Genomic DNA, 20,224 nt, shown 5'->3' on the forward strand with positions numbered 1-20,224 from the left:
AAGAGAATGATGAAGTACCTGATTACGTCCGATTGTGACCTGTTTTTTTTTTAGTGTCTGAGTGAGGGAAACGGTTTGCCAGAAAATGAGAGTGAATTTGTTGAGCTGTGCGTGCATGCCTGTGTTCATTTGTGAGTGATTGTGCTTCTGATTGTGTGTGTGTGTGTGTGTGTGTGTGTGTGTGTGTGTGTGTGTGTGTGTGTGAGAAAGCGGGGGTGGGACTAGAGAGGCTAATCGCGCTGGCTCGTCTCCCAGTGTCCATCTCTCTCCACTGGGGTGAGCAGGCAGGCAGGCAGGCTAGGTGGCAGCTGTTGGCAGCAGCCGGCTGGAGAGGAATCCATGACCAACCACAGCACAGCTCAGCACGGCACGATAGGGGGGTAGGGTGGGGGGGTTAGGTAGGTATAGGAACAGGAACAGGGAATGGACTCGCAGGGTTTCCGGGTGGTGGTGGTTGAGATGCAGAAGATGGATGTTGCTTTGCTTTGGTGGTCTTTGCTTTCCCCAGAGCCTCTCACATGTGCAGGTTGGCACAGACTCTCTCCTGTCCTGTCCTGTCCTGGCTGGTACACACTGTGAGGGACATAACACAAATGAGAGATAGAGAGGGGAGGGGGGGGGGGGGGCAGTGAGTTATTGTAGGTGAAGGAGGGAAATGGAGGAATCACTCCTGTTTGAACTGCTGGCTTTAGATGATTGTGGCACATTCCTGCTCTCTCCAGCTGTTCAGCCTGCACTGGCTCGCCGCCTGTTGGAAGAGAGAGAGAGAGAGAGAGAGAGAGAGAGAGAGAAAAAAAAAGAGGGCCCCTGGCTTATTTCAGGTATGCCGGAGTTTGGCATGACGGAATGGAGCAAACATGTTTAGCCAATTTACACACACGTACACAGAGTGCTGCCCACAGGTAATGCACAGGTGTGTGTGTTGTACGTGAGCAGTCGCCTGTGTTTGACCAGTCAGCCTTGAAACCATGTACAGGGATGACCAAAGGCTCTGCATAAGCTACAATATTTGTCTGACTTTCATCAGTCTGTACCTCTGACACACACACACACACACACACACACCATCTCTCTCTCCTTTTAATAAATTCAAACAGTGTGTCCTCAACCATTGCATGACCCAACTCTCTTTGCCCCAGTGGTGAAAATTCCCTGGCTTGTGTGTGTGTGTGTGTGTGTGTGTGTGTGTCTGTGTCTGTGTGTGTGTCTGCACTTGCATGCCTGGGTGAGTCAGAGCGAGAAAGAGTGAAGGGGAGAGTGACGCGAGAGAGAAAGAGTGTTGCTCTGTCCAATACTTGGCCTAATTGAGCGTCTTCTTGAGGGAATTTGAAATGGAATCAATCACTAAGGCAGAGCCGCTCAGCGGAATACAGACGAGCCTCCATCTTTCCCCCGGCTCACCATGCCACTCTCTTTCTCCTACTGGATTCTCCCCTCTTCGTCTTTGTCATTATCTTTTTTTTTTGTCACTCCCCCTTTTTCATCCCCTTTTTCTCTTGCAGTCTTTTTTTTATCTCTCTCTCTCTCTCTCTCTCTCTCTCTCTCTCTCTCTCTCTCTCTCTCTCTCTCTCTCTCTCTCTCTCTCTCTCTCTCTCTCTCTCTCTCCTCTCCCTCCCTCTCTATATTTCAGGCCCTTATTTGCCTTTTTTTCTGCATCCTTTGTACATTTGCTCTATTCCATCTGTTTCACTCTTTTCTTTTCTTCATCCTTCTATCTCTTCCTCCCTCCATCTGTATTTCTAGTTCTCTTCCTTCCTTAATCAGTCTCCCTGTACCCTCTCTTCTCCCTGCTCTGCGGCCTCAGACTCCATCCACATTGTTGTTTTCCTTTTGAAACTCAAGTGATCTTTGTCCATATGAGCGTATACAGCTCCGTAATCACACCTGATCCGTCTCTCTACTATACCAGAGACTTTCTAATGAGGAGCAAATAATGTGGTGTGTTGTGAAGACATCGTGCCAATCATGTGTTGTGATCTCGCGGCTGGAGCAAGGTTGGTGTCGTGAAGCCTTGTGCATGCCCATTTCTGCCGAAATAGATAAGATAAGTTCCCAAAAAGCGTTACAATATGGCCGCCCAGTGGAGGGACTTGCCTAAAAGGACTTTGACTATACTTGGAAAACACTCATCACATCACCTTTTTGTGTTTGTCATAATGCTTGAATAATAGTTCTCCTCCTGCATATGTAGGCAGCTGTAACACTATAGAATGCAGAACTTAACAGTGCTACAGCTGACAGCAAAGACGGCAAGAGAACCAAAAGCCATTCGTTATCCTTGTTAGTAGCAGAGTTCTCATTGTCCCATTACAGGAGAATGATGAATCAGAAATGGACATATGAAGAGGATGTATTCTGTATATGCCATAGTTTTCAAATGTTTATCGATTAAACGCAAAACTGGAGTTTTCCAACTAACTGCTATTTTTTAGGGGCTTGAATACGGCAGTGCAGTAGAGACAAAGTCCTTTTAGGCAAGTCCCTCCACTCGGTGGCCATATAGCAACGTTTTATGGGCAGTTATCGGGCACAGTCTTTGGAATCCGAACTGGCGGCGGCGTAAAGGCTTCACGACACCAATCTTGCTCCAGCGGCGAGATCACAACACATGATTGGCACGATGTCTTCACAACACACCATATGATTGGCTCAATGTATTCACATCACACCACATGATTGGCTCAATGTATTCACATGTCGACATTTTGCCGAGGAAGGGGTGGGATATGTGTAGACAACGGACGGCCATATTGGCGTGACAAACTAGCCCCATGCATTTCTATGGAGTATTTTTTGAGTGCTGTGTCTCCTCATTAGAAAGTCTCTGGTAGAGATGAGCGGCGCACACATAGCAGAAGTGTTGCAGATAAAAAGGGAATAATGTAGACGGGCTCTCTGTGTTGCTGCTTTCTGCTCCTGGTTCCTGAGTGCCCCTCTCCCCCCTCTTCCCCAAGACTCTGCTGTTGAGAGGCTGGCTGATTGCAGCCCATCTGCCTAATTAAGGCCTGGCCTCCGCCCTTCATATCTCACACACACACAGAGTGCGCCTGCGAGAAGCCTCATGCACAGGCCAACAGGACTACATATTAGAGAGGCAGTAGGCACTCTAATTTAAACGGGACCATTCACACCCAGAGACACAGACGTGCACACACGCACACAGACGTGCACACACGCACACAGACGTACGCACACAGACGTGCACACACGCACACAGACGTGCACACACGCACACAGACGTGCACACACGCACTCAGACGTGCACACACGCACGCACACACACACACACACAGACACACACAGACACACACAGACACACACAGACACACACAGACACACACAGACACACACACACACACACAGACACACACAGACACACACAGACACACACAGACACACACAGACACACACAGACACAGTGCTCTCTCACTTAGTTGTGAGCAACTCATTGGGGTTTGTTGCAGGGGGGGGGGGGTTCACAGGGCTTTTTCCATTGAGGCTGAGAGCTGTGCGGTACCATACCATCGCTACACCGAGCCTCGCCTCTCATTTAGTTAACAGGCCCCTTGCGGCGGGAAGTTCCGGGGTCCGGCGGCGGCGGGGCTATTTTTGGGAGGACTTTTGCCGCGCTCTGTTTCCACTCTCAAAGGCCGCTTCATGAGAGCCTGGCACAAACACAGCTGAATATGTGCCCTTCACCAAAAAAAAAACACCTACCACAAGTAAACAAGCACATAGTCCAAATAAACAAAGCCGTAGTCCAAATAAGCAAACATGTAGCCCATGTAAACAGCATTAAAGATCTACAGAGGCATACATTGGATTCTGCAGGTAATGGGGCCAGAACAGGTTTTAAATGTGTTGGCCTTAGCGTCACGTGTCAAGGTGAAGGTCAAGGCTGGATCTAGCTCAGCAGTTCCATGATTCCATGGCCAGCTACACTTTACAGGTTGTGGAAAAACAAGTTGTGCAATAGTCAGCAGCCGTGTGATGGACAGTGTGTTTTTCAGCTCATTCTCCGGTTTATTTATGAAAACGCTTTAAATGGTTTATGGCCTCTTCAGGGCATTCATTTTCCGTACACATGTTGCAATCACTTACAGCCTGCAGCTCCTTGCAACCTGTCAGTAATCTGCATAATCTGAATTTCCGTTCAGTTTTTTTTTTAAAATGGTGATTAGAGAGGAAGAATCTTTCTACAACCTCCTGTTGCATCAGCTGAGATTTTTGTGGTGGTGTCTGCTCTCCCCTGTCATTTTCTTCTTCTTCTTCTTCTGGACGTGGGTCTTGGGTGTGAACCAGGCTGTAGGTTTTTAGGTTTGGCTGTGTGACCACTGGGGCAGGGTCGCTGGGGCAGGGTCGCTGGGGCAGGGTCGCTGTGATTTTTCTGCTTTGCAGATGTTTTTAGAACCGTTCTGCCGTTCTGCACACGCTGTCTCAGACCATGGCACACAGACCACCAGAAGAGAGGCAGCCCCCATAGAACACACACATACTTTCGCACTCGCACACAGTCTGCCACACACACACACACACACACACACACACAGTGACTCAGCTGCTCGGTCTGTGTGCTGCTGCAGCAGTGGTAAATATTTTAGCGCCAGAGTGCAGGGGTTCACGTGCAATGTGAGACCAGTCTGTGGTTATGTGGTTTCACTCATGATGGGACATAAGTAGGCCTAAGCTAGCACTCTATCTCTCCTCTCACACACACTCTCATTCTCTCACATTCTTTTCTTTCTCTCTCTCCCCGGCTAGTATACACACTTTACAGTGTTGTGCACAGGTAACGTGTGTGTGTGTGTGTGTGTGTGTGTGTGTGTGTGTGTGTGTGTGTGCCAGCTGTGGAGCATTTGGCCTTGAAGCCCAGTACGGGAGATGACCGTAGCTCACTGTTAGCCTTTTGTCCATCTTTTCATCACTAACCCTCTTCCACTTTCTTCCTCTCTGTCACTTGTTGTGATCACAGAGGGTGTGGACAGATGACGTGGACAAACTGAGTAAATGGCCAAGTCTCCCGTAACGCTCTGAGAGCAGTCACATCCATTGGCTTTTCAGCCAGAAAAACAGCTTTATCAGCTGCTCCTGTTTTCCCTGCCATAGCACTTGCACTAACACTGCAGGTGTGTGTGTGTGTGTGTGTGTGTGTGTGTGTCTGTGTTTGTGTTTCGGGTCTTGTCCAAGGTTATCCTTATCCTGCAAGCAACATTTTGCCTCAACAGGGGACTGAAAGATGGAAAGAGAGAGAAATAAGAGGAGGCGGCAGATACAGACGGTGGTGGAGAGAGAGAGAGAGAGAGAGAGAGAGAGAGAGAGGGAGAGAAACAGACAGACTGACTGACTGAGGGAGGGGGAAGGAAAAGAGACAAAAAAGATTGAGTGATGTAGACTGCCGTCTTCATCAACATCAGCAGCGGTGGCGGCCGCCATTTATAATTGGTTCTCGGCGCCTGTTCAAATGGGCGAGATTTGTTTTCACCCACACTGGCTCTGCAGGGTATGAGGGGCCGTTTGTGAGAACACATCATTTGTTTCTCTGCGAGAACAGTTGGCGGAAGCTTCTAAATCCATTTTGTGTCTCAAAACTTAGCCCACACAATTCTCTAATTGTTCTGGGCTGCCGTATAAAAAGAATTGAAATGATCAAGGGTATTCAGATTTGAGTGTGCGTCTGAGCGCAGCCAAAGATTACATTGAAGGGCCTGAAGTGTCCATTTGGAGACAGTAGAACCAAGGGCCGAGACGAAAGCTGTCAATTGCAGTGAAGGGCACAATTTACCATTCTGATTAAAAGGTGGTTGATGTTTTGAGCTCAACAGCCAATCAAAAGCCAATCTGTGCACTTAGGCTTTGACTCCGAACTTCGCTATTCGAATATAATTCGATTATTTTAAAAAGTAAAGATATTCGAACGAATTTTAGGGATCTCTTAATATTCGAACCTGTAGCCTATGGAAATATTTTTTTGTAAATGTATTTGGTTGTAGCCTAAACGTTGTTTTCAATTCAGATTCGAGGTTTTTTCACCGGAAGTGAAATCGCGAGCTCATTAGCAAGGCTGTTATTGGCCATCTGGGCTCCGGTAGGTTAGCATCCTGGCTGGTTCGCGCTTAGTGAGCACCTCCCACATAGACATTTTTATTTTAAACTTAACCTTCCTCTGAGTTTAATCACCTTAGTTATCAATCAAAGCAAACAGGGAAAAGAAATGGCAACACAATCATTAAAAACACTCAAATAAATAAATGTGCAGATAAGTCTGAAATGAAAAGCAGCACTGGTTGAAGCCTGGAAATATTGTAAACAAAGTAACGTAAGCTTAATTTGCTAGTTTATCATAGTCTATGGTTAGACTGTTCAGTTTCCCCACGTGTGTTTAAGTTTCAATTGAATACTTTTTCTCCTTGGGACAGGCCCGTTTAAGTCTTGGAAAATACTTTTCCATTTGCATTGGGATTGAGATGATTAGAATTTAGCAGTCAATTTGAATGCAGTAGTTTTGAACAAATTCGTGCAGCGTGCTATCTAACCGGATTTAATAGCAATTTAGTCAGTCGTCTTGCACGATTAATGTTTGGATTACATGTGCATGCTGAGGAGGGATGCGCCTGTTGAGAGGGAGAGAGAGAGAGAGTGCACGGGGCAAGGAGAGTCTGTGTTGAGGTAACGTTAGGCCTACTTCTACCGCCTACTTTGGTAGAGTTTGACATACTACAATGCAAGATATATTTAGCCTATTTTATTTATGGACAACATAAGGCAGGAGGTGTGTGTTGCTTTTAATTATGAATGTTCTATCGAACGTATTTTTTATTGATATCGATTACATGTGCTATACATATCGCTATCTTTGTATCGCCCAGCCCTATGCTCAATAATAACAATTTTGACACGCATTTACTCAGCCTTTCGTGCACGTAGTCTATTGACATTGACTGATACACTGCCCTCTGGTGGACAGAACAAATAGAACTTTAATGGTTAAAATATTCTTAATACATATTCGAATATATTCGAATTTTAATATTAATAAACAAACGAACTTCGAATATGATTTTTGGGCAAAAGTCAAAGCCCTACTGTGCACTACAGAAACAGATTGTTGATTGGCTGGAATAGCTCAAGACCAAGCCACTTTGATTCCCGTTAACTGAGGCAGGACAGTGTACAGGTGATTCCACACATAGAGCGGGCCAGCAAGAGGGCTGTAAGGAGCTATTTGCTGAATTTGAATTTTGGAAGTGTGAAAGATGAGAATCATAGACTGTATTAACTGGTTTTAGCTGACTGTGTGTGGACCGGAGCCCAGTCCTTGTGAAAGTCACCCTGGCCAAGCATCTCTCAGTGGACAACAGTGTCCTAGGAGGCTTTGTGGCTCTCTCAGCCAGGCCATCTACCCACTCGTGTTCTCCATTCGTTCAGCAAAGGTCAGTGGTCAAGTTGGGTGGGGGTGGGGGGTCACCCCCCACAGAGTTATTTGAGAGGCTAATTGCTCTGCGGTTGAGCTGAATAACCGCACATTTTTCTGTCCCCTTTTTCTCTCGTTCTCTCACTGTCTTGTTCTCTCGCGCTCGCTCGCTCGCTCACTCACTCACACACACAACACACACTCCTGTTGCAAATGGCTTCATTGTTATCGCTATCGATGCTCTTTCCTTCCTCTAATAACAGGAGCTGAAAGACGGTCTTTCTCTCTCTCTCTGTGTCTCTGTCCCTCTAATTCTCTCCTCTTAGCCTCCCTCTGTCCCTTCCTCCTGCCCTGCCCTGAGGCTCCCATGCCTGGTGGTGTGTCTCATCATGTCTCATGATGGGGGTGTCTGTCCTTGGTGGCGAGGGACCACCCTCCTGTTTCTCCCCTCAGTCATTATCAGAGCTGGATGAGTCACACGGCTAATGGGAGTCTCCGTGAACGGGTTGGCGAAGGGACTCGCCCTTCCTCCGCTCACAATTGAATTTGCTCTCAGCTGAACTCAATTATTGGCTCGGCGGCGCGAGGTATATGATGTTGTGAATTGCGCTGAACATGGGACGAGTTCAGTCAGGGGAGAGACCATGTGGCCTTGCAGGCTGCCCTTCGTCTGCATCTCGTTTCCATTGATCAGTAGTTTTCTTAAGGTTGTGCTTGTGTCTACTTTCCCCTGTGTGTGTGTGTGTGTGTGTGTGTGGCAGCCGTGGCCCACTGGTTAGCACTCCGAACCTGTAACCGGAGGGTTGCCGGTTCGAGCCCCGTCCAGTGGGAACGGCTGTAGTGCCCTTGAGCAAGGCACCTAACCCCTCACTGCTCCCCGAGCGCCGCTGTTGTTGCAGGCAACTCACTGCGCCGGGATTAGTGTGTCCTTCACCTCACTATGTGTTCACTGTGTGCTGAGTGTGTTTTACTAATTCACGGATTGGGATAAATGCAGAGACCAAATTTCCCTCACAGGATCAAAAGAGTATATATATTTATACTTATACTGTGTGTGTGTGTGTGAGAGATGGATAGATAGATAGATAGATAGATAGATAGATAGATACTTTATAGATTCCCAAGGGAAAATTCAAGTGTGTGTGTGTCCTATTTAGTTGACATTTTATCAGGCTCTTTATATGTAGTCTGTTTTTTGGCACATGGGTGCAGTAGGTGCCTTCATGTGTGAGATGTGATAGCTGACTGTTGCCTGATGAACTAAAATGGCGGCGGAAATGGCTAAATGTGCCTTCAATCACTCACACTCTCTCTCTCACACACACACACACACACACACACACACACACCTCTCCTGAGCAAGCCCAGTTTGACTACCAGAAGCCCACAGGGCACTTTCAGATCAGTGCGGGTCAGATGAGGCACTGTATCTTCTGTTTGAGAAACAGCTGCTACACACACACACACACACACACACACACACACACACACACACACACACACACACACACACACATTGTCTCTCTCTGAGCCTTTCCCAACATGTTCACCTCTGACAGGGAGTAAGTGCTCTAAAGGTTAAGTTAAAGGGTAAAAGGAAATTAGTTTCTTTCATGAAAAGTATCTTAGAATTGGCTGTCTTTCACATCTTTCTTGCTTTGCCTTGCTGATGAACTGACTTTAGTGTGTTTTTTTCTACTGACTTTGGTGTGTGTTTTTAGTGTTCACACTGCCCAAAATGTTTCTTGCATTTGCAGACGTCTGGAATTGTTACCTCTCTATGCCCTTTACTGGTCATGTGATTGTCTACTCATCTGAGGTAGTGTTTTGATTATGATGTAATTTGGACGCAGACGGTTTAATTTCCCATATAAGGGGATGATGCTGAACAGAATAGGCCTACTTTTTAAAGGAAAGTGACTGGTATTCGGCACACACCCAATGTGCCGTGGACTGGTATTGGTGGGTTCAAGGCATCAAACCCGGGCCGGCCAACAGTGGGTCAGCAAAAATGCCACTGCTCCAGCTCCACTATGCCTGTGTATTATGGTGTAGCCTAACTTGGAAGTGCATCATTTGTTCATACTATTATAAAGTGTATGCAAGTTACTCAAGTAAGACCAAACACAGAAAAAGGAAGGTGTCAACAGATCTGTATTGGGCTTCCAGATAACACACGATGAACTAACATTGTTGTTACAGTAATTTCCTGTGCATTAGCCGCATTGTGTATAAGCCGCAGGACAGTGTTTTATGCAAGTTAAAAGAAACAAAACCATTTTAATACTATATGAACTGCCCCTGTGTATTAACTTCATAGCTGAAGACATTTTGCAAAATCAATGTATAAACCTTGGCTAGAGTAATTACGTTACTCTCACTGTAACAGCAGTGTTAGTTTTCTGTTCTCTTGTCCATTTCTCTATTCTCTTGTATGTTTTTGTTCAAGTAGGTGATGGTCCTGGCACGGTCAGTGGTGAAACTCGTGTGCGGTGTCATCTGTGTGACTTTGCTGTTCCTCTGTCTTGTGTTTGGATATCGATTACTATTTGGCTGTCGGCGTGTTTGCTGCTATCCCCTGCCACCCGGCCGCTCTGCGCTAGCCACTATCCATCGCTGTCCCATTATTGTGTGTTAACTGCCGTTTCACGCTGCCTGCTGATTGTTGTGCGTCAGCTTAACTGCCGTCTCCTTGCTCTCCGCTTGGTTGTTGTCTGTTTGACAGGCGGGCGGCGTGTCTCTTGCTGGCGGCTGGTTGGCATGCAGTGGCGTGCTAATAGCCCGGCCTGTATAAATCCTCCTCATGCCAGCAAATCGAGTTAAAACTGACCCCCGCCAATGGAGCGCTATAAATCTAATCTGCTCAGATCTCCCGTCGCCGAGTGGCCCCAGGACCTGCAAAAGGCTGCCAGGCACGCTGGTGCTAGAACTTTCTGACTAGGACTGTTGTTGTTGATCTGACCAGGTGTATGCACAGATGGTGAAGAGAAATCGCACAGCATTTGACATTTGATTTTCCAGCGTCTGCCCGAAGAAACCGAGTAGGACAGCTGCCCTGTGCCTCCGGACCTTCAAATACGGCCTAGGCTATTCGAGAGCACCATGTTGTGTGTTGTTCATAGCAGGAGAATAATCACGGCCCATGGACTTAATACTGAGTGTTTAGGTTGTTTTTATCTATGTCTGTGTGAAGCACTTTGAGTGACCACTGGGCTAGAAAATGCACTATACAAATAAATGCTTACTATTTGTGGAGTGTGATTGTGTCTAGTCTAGTTGAGGGGTTTGTAGGTTGGTGTGATGCTGTTTTGGTTCTTGGATGTGTGAAGATTTTCCACAATAGTAAAAAACCTGAAAACTCATTTGGAATTGATCATTGGAGTTATTGGTTTGCTCTTGGTATGTAAAACACATTAACGTGTTGTCAATAGGCTATTGGTGATCATGTATACTGTATACAATACAAGCATAAATGATGGCCTATTAAAGATGTTTTTTAAATCAGTCAAGTATTGACTGAAATTTCATGGAGGTGTAACGTAGCACAATGTAGGAATTCCCCATTTTGTGAATGTCCCATCATACTGGGTGTATCCATTAAGCGTTGAGGGGGTACCCAATTCAACTGAAACCAACAAAGAGTCATGTTGCTACTCATGATAACAGCATTACATAGTGTTGTAATGCCAGGCATTCCAGGCGCACCTTGTAATGTCAGACTTCATTTTCCGTAATTTAAATCAGCATAGAATCAAAATGAGTTACAAAAGCTGGTATTTTAATGTAAAAGAACTACAGTGTATTGCTTTAATAGACTAGATACTTGTATTCATCGTAGGATTCCCCACCCCTCTCTCTCCTTGTCACTAAGGCAGAAGCAGCACACGAGGCAGACATCACGCTGATTGTTCTGGTGCAGTGTCTGTGGGTGGGTGTGTGTTTGTTTTTGTTGTCTTTGTACTCTACTAAGGCGATGCCAAGCTCCATGAGCCAGACCTGTAGCATGGGACCACAGGTGTGAACTTGGAAAGTAGCCGCTCCTGAACTCCTGTGACCTTGGCAACGACAGACAAGAGTCTCGGACATTAGCACACACGTCACTGCCATCAGCTGCAGATGGGGCCTTTCAAGGTTGTCAACAGAGCAACCGGAGACATACTGTGAATGGAGCTGGATTAGGCTAGATAACACGGTGCTGTAGGTTTATTACAAAATGGTCATTGTTTCTCAATTATATTGATTTTGATCATTGTATCTCAATTGTATTGTTTTTATAATCGTTGGAAGGCGTTATTGAAATTTGATTTCAATGTATTGCTCAGTATTATTATTTGGAAGTGTGCAATCCCCCTCATTCCCAGCCGTCCCTACCACCCCATGCCCCCTGGAATCTACACCGGGCTGAGACTACTGCATCCTGGTCTTGGGCAGGAAACATGTGACTGACTGCCCCCCACCGGACAGTGGGGCCAGGTAGTGTTGTCACGATGCCAAAATTATGACTTTGATACAATACCTGATGAAGTGACAAGTCGAAGAGCTGAAGGGCTTGAAACGTCATGTGTGTTGGGGATTGAACTCAAGTAAACAAAACAAAAAACGGAGAGCAAGTGTGTGGACCTTCTCTGTTACGTTCTATATAGTACCTGCCATAAATATCTCGATAGTGAAATTATGCCCCAGCGAAATCCTAAAATATCTGGAGAAGAAAGGACGCAGACCTCCTCCAAGTGTATTGAGTCTAATCTTTACTAGTACTAATCTTGAGGCCATCTAATGTAGGCTACCCTTGGCCTTCCCGTGTTTTGAGATTTCTTTGATGGTTGCAAAAGAAAAAAGTGAAGATATCCGCACACTGTCGTCTTTGCTTCCAGTGTGATGTTTCTTTGATGGTTAACATTATTTGCTACCACATATTCTAAACCGCTATTTTTATTAAGACTCAACACACTTCAGTGGTATGCTGTGGGCTTTAATGAACGTTTTACATCAGTAATTATTGAAAGATATTGCAGTCTACACGCCATGATGAACATTAACAGTTCTGATCGAATATTAAATAGATCGTTATGGTAAAGTTATACTAGCGTCGACATTACACATTCATCACGTTAGCACACTATGATTACAGTCGTTATGTCTTGTCAAAATTTACTGATTAAGGAAGGGTCGCTTTATCCCATAATAAACCCCACTCGTCTCACTTAGGCTATATGCCAAGCCTATAACTGGGGAGATGAACTTGGCACTGATCAAATAGTGGTGTTCTCTATTGCCTACTGTCGTTCTTTGAACTCATGAAAAATGTTGGAATATGTATGCGAGGTGCTTAGCCAAGTTTCTATGAGAGGACTTCCCTTTGAATGGCTTTGAAACATATTTTACATACGGGCCTCAGTGTACCTGTTGGCTTGCCTTCACTCTCACTAACTACCGAAATAGTTCCAGATTTCTATTTGACCTTTCTATTCGTTTTATCCACAAGCTGAGGACTGTCGGCAAGAACTTGTGTTGACGTTTGCTGCTCACTCTGCCTGGTTGACACGGCCACTTGCCTAGATGCGTGCAAGGAGCATAGAGAGAGGCAGAGGTCCACATAGACACAGAACGCTATTATTTTAATAAGGTATCGATTCTAAAAACGTCGGAAATCATATTGTTTTTTGCGTGAGGGCACCTTGATACCTTTCTAGTATCGGTACACCGTGCAACACTAGGGCCAGCTCACCTCTCTGTATGCTGGTAGATTCTTGCCGGGTCTTGTTTGCTCTAGTACTGTTTAAGTGTCAAGCTCACTTCTGCTGCATTTCCAGCCTACCCCCCTACCACACAAACACACACACACATTCTCTCACACTTTTCCACACTTTTCCATTTCTTCAGCGTTTGCTAACTTTGTGTTTACTCAATGTGCTAAGTGAATCTGCTTATGTAGGTCATCGAATAGCCCCACGCCTCAGCAGCGCGGCTTGCTCCACCTCAGGAGACCAGACACTCGGGCCTTGTTGCTTGACGCTCTAACGTAGCTCAAAGGACAAGCCCGAGCAACTCGAGGGACGCTGTGCCATCCGACATCAGCTGCGAGTAGCTTAACAAGAGTTTTAATGGAGGGGGATTTAATACGGGAGGAGGAGGAGGGTGGTTATGTGTTTTAATGCGTTTGCTGCTCTGACTGCAGTGTCCTGCTTTATGGCAAGGGCTCAGATTGTGGAGCCCCATTCATTTTGTCCCCTGTGGAGCTTTATGAAACACACTATGGCAGTAAACAACTGTGTGTTCTGAAGAACAGCCTCATAATGTCATTTGCCTATAAGGTACATTCTTTTCTTCCTTTTAAATAAATCACTACTTTTTAAATGTTTTGTGATGGAGTAAGGTGTGTTGTTTTGTTGTAGATTCGGTCACCAGACAGCACAGGGCATGAACTCTGCGGCTCTTTTTTGTGCTGCAGGGTTTGGTCTGCTGCCCCCTAAATATTTTTTTGCTTCATGTATGTGAGGTTCTGCAGTCTTGATGAATTGAGGGTAATTATGGGGCTCTGATAGTCCCTCCAGGATTCTGGGGAAGTGTATGGGGTTTTGCCTGGCCCTGGGCCACTTTGGAGAGCCTATATGTTCTGCTGCACGGTCCGCAAAGATGGACAGCTTAGGTCCGCTGTGTGTGTGTGTGTGTGTGTGTGTGTGTGTGTGTGTGGGGCGAATGTGTAGCCTAGGGGATTAGGCTAGGAGAGTTCTCACCATCACAACACCGTCTCATTCGTAGATGAAGCTGGAGAGTCAATCATAACATTGTTCAACTTCTCAACGAGTGTATGTGTTTGTGTGTGCATGCTTGTGTGACTGGGGTTTTAAATACCACTGAAAGGTGGCCATGTTTTGTGCTACGGCATCCCTCCTACAAATGATCACTGCATTCAATGTGGTCTGAAAAACTTCCACTCAATTTTGCTTGTGTGTGTGTGTGGCATAGATAATGACGGCCAATCAAGTTCTTTTTGCATGAGTGCGTTGAAACACTTGAGGTAATGAATTTAAACTGACCGCTTTAGGCTACAGAACCAGTCAAATGAATAGACCGATTTATGCTTCTACTTGGTCGACTTCACGCCGTAGCTACTCCGTCGCTTCTACGACGTTGCGACCCTTTCGGAGTTCTGCGTCGGGGGTTGCTTTGTATCGTGGTGCATTTTACCGCCATACTGCTAGGGAGTGTGTGGCTTCGAAGCTCTGCGTCGCTTGTGTCTGTGTCGCTCACCACCAAAATGATAGTCAGAATGGCAAACCCCATAGACTGTCGTGCTGAAATATTAATCTTCTTTGTTTTTGGCCTTTTCTTGCTTAGATTTTGTAAAAAGTATTGAGAAATAGACACAGTAAAATCCATTGACCTAGTTACTATGGATACTACTATGGATAACCTCGTCATTGTAACCAAAATATGTCTGAGTTTATTCGCAAAGCTTATGTCAGCGAACTAGCATGTTGCTACTTCCCACAGTAGACTGCTTAAAACACTGGCTATCAGCACACAGGACAAGTTGACCAATCAGTCCTTGCGGTCTGCGTCGCCTCGACGTGAGGTTACACATTATTGGAGGTGCACGTTGAGCGACGGCGGAGAGCTGGGAGGGGGGTTCACGGCGACGCAGAGGGGTTTACGTGGGGTACGCCGTCGAATCAATGCAGAAGCATAAATCAGCCTTAACATACCACCCCCTCACACGTACACACCTCCAAAGAGAAGGGTTTGATGAGCTCTCTATGTCTTCTCTTCATCCACTTCACATCTGATTGAAAAAGATCCTACTATCTAGCCTAGAAATCTAGACGCACCCTAGCGGCGGCAAATTAATTTGCTCAGCCTGTACGTCTAGTATCAAACCATAGGGATTTCTATTGGCTGACGCCATGGACTTCATCCAATCACAGCGCTCTATTTTGTTAGAGAGTCTTAAGGCAGGCTTAACAGGATAACGACAGTCCTGTGACGGTGAACAACAAGGAAGGTGTCTATGGCGAACGAAGAGCGGTTGTTTGAATCGGAGTCGTTGTTTGTCTTTGGAGAAGTTGGACTTGTGCTTTTCTTTGAAAGTTGAGCAACACAATGCACTTAAGTCATTCCTTTCGAAGAAGGATGTATTTGCCGTTTTGCCGACCGGATACGGATATGGTCGTAGCGCTGGCCTATTGCATGCCTATGCAGTTTGAAAGACAATTCTCTGCCCGCCCCTTGGATTAAGCGAGGTGAATGGTTCGATTCCAGACTATACATTGCAATGATATAGGATGGCCCGCCATGCTACCTACTATCACTACTTCTGTGACTTTCAGCTTTGTGTGAACTTTTAAAATGAAAGCAATTTCCGTTTGCCATGACCAAAATCATCCCCCCACAACTCACTGATTGAGTTCTAAACAAGCGTTCTGAGTTGAGTGGGTGCAGACCAGAGTCTCCGTGGAGACTGAGCTGGCAAGATGGAGCCTAGCAGTCGGTGCCAGAGTTCCCCATCTGCATCTGCCTCAGGGGGAAAAAAATGAACAGGACTCTTCCCGTTTTACCATGAGATTATGAAATCGCAGTGGTACAGACGTCATGCAGGGAATTTAAGGCATGCTTTATCATCAAAATCTATTTAAAAATCCAGAATTGCTGATGCACTTGGTGTAGATGCTCTCTCTCTCATGACTAGATCAGACTTCTTGCTCTTGCAGTCTTTGGGATGCAGTTTTTTCCACTGAACATAAAAAGCAGCAATTCTGTACATTGTACTGAGTGACAAAAAAGCAAAACGGTAGCAGTGAGGATGATCTACAGAGAAGCCTTCACCTAATAGATCCTTTGCTGTTACACTTGCCTGTTTTTTATTTTATTTTATTTATTTATTTATTTATTTATTAATTTTTGACTATGGCTTCAAGGCCTTTTTCATGGCACAGTAATAAATCAAAGCATCAGAAGGTAAAGCACGAGGAGCAGGCTGTAGGTGTGGTCCAAGGCAATCACTTGAACTCTGGGGAGCCTGTGTTCTGTGTTGTGGTGGAATGAATCACTTGGGCAAAAAATGTACATTACATGGGGTGGGGTTATGGCGCTGTAATGTCTGTTTTGATATAGCCAGAGGCATAATGTTGAGTGAACTGACAAACCGCCAGATGATATATTGCAATGACTGAAGTCTCTGGTGTGTGAGAGTGTGTGTGTTGTATATTGTTTGTGTGTGTGTGTTGTATATTGTTTGTTTGTGTGTATGTGTGTGTCTGTGTGTCTGTCATTCTTGTGTAGATGGGAGTGCGTGACTGGACACACCCCAGTGATGTCCCTAGTGTTATCTGAGACTGTTGTGAGTTGACCTGCGGTGGCTCTGCAGCACTTCTGGGACACAGAGTGTGTGTGTGTGTGTCTGTGCTGAGGCTATTCACATGTACACACTCGGATGTAATGCGTGAAGCGTAAGTAATGGCCTCTCTGTCGTTTCTGCCGTAGCTCGAAGCAGACAGGTGCAGTGACCATATTGCGAGCTGTTCCATCAGGAAGAGAAAGCAGCACTCAATGTGCTTGTGCTTGTGTGTGTGCCTGAGCCGAGACACATTCCTGCTGGCATGTGTGTATGCCTGTGGCATGTGTCTTGGTATGTGCCTATCTGAATGTCTACTTGTGTGTTGGGCAGTGTGTGCCCCAGACTCTCTATATGTGTGTTGATCTTGTGTTTATGTAAGTGCTCATCCCTGCTTGTTAAATCTCCTCAAATCTCAGCAAAAACACAGGCTTTTAGGGAATAGTCTGGACCGTAAAACCGAACAGAAATGCAGCCAGCAGGAATATTCCGGCTAGGCTTATTACCCTTCTTGAAAAAATGAAGGGACATATTTGGTTAACATTTGGATTTATGGTTTAGAGCGTGTGTGTTTGTCTTGTTTGTGTGTGTTATTACCCTCTCATTCAAAGGACCATAGAAATTGGATTATTCTGAGGGCATTTTTTTTTTTTTTTGCTTTTTAATAGAAAAGGACTCTTATCAGAGGAAGTGCAAACACACGCTCTTACAGGGCAGCCGAGGATGTCATGGCAACCCTCGCTGTCAATTTGTTCTCCTGCTGTAGTGCTCTTATTGTCTTGTAGAATACAAATCCCTGGAAAATCACAATAAAACAAGAATCTCATCTGACCACGGCGCTGACCCATCTAATGGACTGAGGGTTGTGTAAATGTAGCCTGGTATGATTTTGGGTTTTCAGAGATTCTGTTGATATTGGTTGATATTCTGTTGAGTTCTTTAGCTAGTAGCTTTAGTAGAGTACTTTACCAAATAAATGGGTAAATTGCATGTTTTGTCTGAAAATTCAAATCAGGATGAGCAGCATAGACTGTATAATGATCTGGAGGGAGGAGTTCTTCCCATCATTTGGGTCAACAGTCTGTGGGAAGAGGCCCTTGGGTTGCCAGGGTCTGTTTTTTTCCGGCACTAGCAGTGTTATAATGATTATTTCCACCATGAGCATGGCCATGAATTTTGAAACCACTTTGGCAGAAAACAAAATGGAGTTGCATCATTTAGCCTAGCTTTTAATCAGCATCTCTCCAAATTGCCACTCAATTCCATAGCTAATTGTTGATTGCAATCTGATGAGGTATATGCAGCTAGCTTCCTGCTGTTGAGGTACTTTGCGAAGAATGCCAGTCACCAGTAATCAGCTTGGCTCCATGTCTTATTTCCCGTTGGTTATTTTGGTACTTCTGGAATATTGTTTTCCATTAAGAAAAATGTAGTGCCATGGCTTTTTATTAGTATGTGTGAAGCCGTCTTGCATTCCAGAGCGGTTCCTTGTTTGTTGAGCTTCCTTCAGTGTTGGCATGTCAGATCTGATAACTTTGTACAGCTGTGTTATTTGTTTACAAGAAATCACAACAGCAGTGACTCATGCCCATGTTGAAAACATTTTGCTGACTATTTGGCGCATGGTCATCTGCTAAACATCACATCTAAAGAGCCCACGGTTTATTAGACTGTGCCTTTTTCTCACTGGGTTTGGCCTCCTGTTTTGTTTATAAACAGTTTGGTTCATGTTCATGACATCTTTGACATGTAGGCTACTGCAAAGTTCTGTCAAGATATGTTTTGCATTTAAAAGGAATTGGCATGGTCTGTATTTCTTTTAATGTTGTGAATAAGTATTATAAAGGCTTATCAGAAACAAGACTAAATGAAACTAAACATAAACTGCCAGTTCATCTAAAATATACCAGTATGTATCTATGTAATCCAGTCCAAAAACGGAAAAGAATGTTTTGAAGATTCAGAGTTCCACGGTGTTGGGAAGAAGTGAGGCCCAAATCAAGGCCAGGGTCCCAGCAAGCAATTTACATAAAAGCAATTCACATCATGAGAATAGGAAAACAATTCACATCATACAGTACAACACAATCTAATACCATTAAACCTCATCCTGAGACTGTTCTCTCTTAATATGGTCTGTGAAAGGCCCCCAGATCTTATGAAATTTGTGGTGGGTGTCTGACAAAGTGTAGTGCAGCTCTTCCAGATACAAACAGGATACCATATCATTCAACCATATCCTAAACTTAGGGCAAGGTGGAAACGCTGATTTCTTATTTGAAGATAAGGAGAAATATGTGCTTCCATCTAGCCATTTTTTTCGTTAAGTTGAGTGAAAGATGCAAAATAATAATAATAAAGATCGCTAATAGTAGCAAGCCCCTTCTCTGACCAGTGCATAAACACTGAGTCCATTAGACCTTGAAAAGAAGGGTTGTGACATGGGAGCATAAAAGGAAAGCTCAGGGAGATTCAGCACACCCTTAATTTGTCTAATATCTTCAAGGAGTTCGATAAAATATTTGAAAATAAAACAAAGAGAAACAAACACTAAGGGAAGCGCCAACAGTCTTTGACTGGGTTGGCACTCTGTGCATGCACAATAAATAAAAATAAAACTGACTTGACTTGACTTGAATTGTGGGACTCAATCACAGGCCAATGAGGTTACTCATCAGTGACTGGAGCATTATTCCAGAATACTCATGCTTAGGCCCAGTAATAATGATTCAAAACAGGCAGGCCCAAACCAGGGGGGGGGGGGGGGGGGGTTGTTGGCCCATACAAAGGGCAAAATTATAGTCTAATGAATTGAAGAAGTCGGCTGTAAGAAAAATGGGTACATTTTGAAAAAGATAGATACATTTGGGAAGTACAATCCTCTTGATAATATTCACACGCCCTATTAAAGAAAGGGGAAGAAGTTTCCATTTGTCTATCATAGCTTTACGCTTGTCCGTCAGATCATTATAATTGCATTTAAAGAGAAGTTTGGGGGTTTTGGTGACGTTGATTCCCAAATATCTGAACTGATCAGTGGAAACTTTAAATGGTAGATCCTCAAGATATTTAGAGTCTAGGCCATCAGATAGGGGCATGAACAGACTTTTGTCCCAGTTAATAGTAAATCCAGCGAATTGACCAAATGTTCTTATCAAATCAAGTAAGGGGAAAGGGATGTCCTAACATCTGACAGGGTCAGAATCACATCATCTGCATATAAGCCTATAGTACACTCAGATATGCCACAATTTATTCCACTGATTTGGGGGCTGGCTCTAAGCTATTGCCAGGGGCTCAAGAGCCAGGGAAAAAACATATGGGAAAGGTACCACCTCTGCCTGGTGTCACAGCCCCGCAGGAATCGGGGGACACCATAGCCAACACCATAACCAAAAGAAGAGTGGAAAATATGTATCTCCATTGGATTTGGTCAAAGGCCTGCTGGGCATCTAACGATGACGGCAGCGTGGGGTAGC

General features: G+C 44.9%; 1 protein-coding gene across 1 annotated transcript in view; it reads left to right on the forward strand.

Moving 5' to 3' along the window:
• extl3 (exostosin-like glycosyltransferase 3) overlaps positions 1-20,224 on the forward strand; it is a 37,247-nt gene that overhangs the window by 2,698 nt on the left and 14,325 nt on the right. The gene's annotated exons all lie outside the window — the stretch shown is intronic.

Source organism: Alosa alosa, chromosome 8 (assembly GCF_017589495.1).
Source record: "Alosa alosa isolate M-15738 ecotype Scorff River chromosome 8, AALO_Geno_1.1, whole genome shotgun sequence".
Lineage (NCBI taxonomy): Eukaryota > Metazoa > Chordata > Actinopteri > Clupeiformes > Clupeidae > Alosa > Alosa alosa.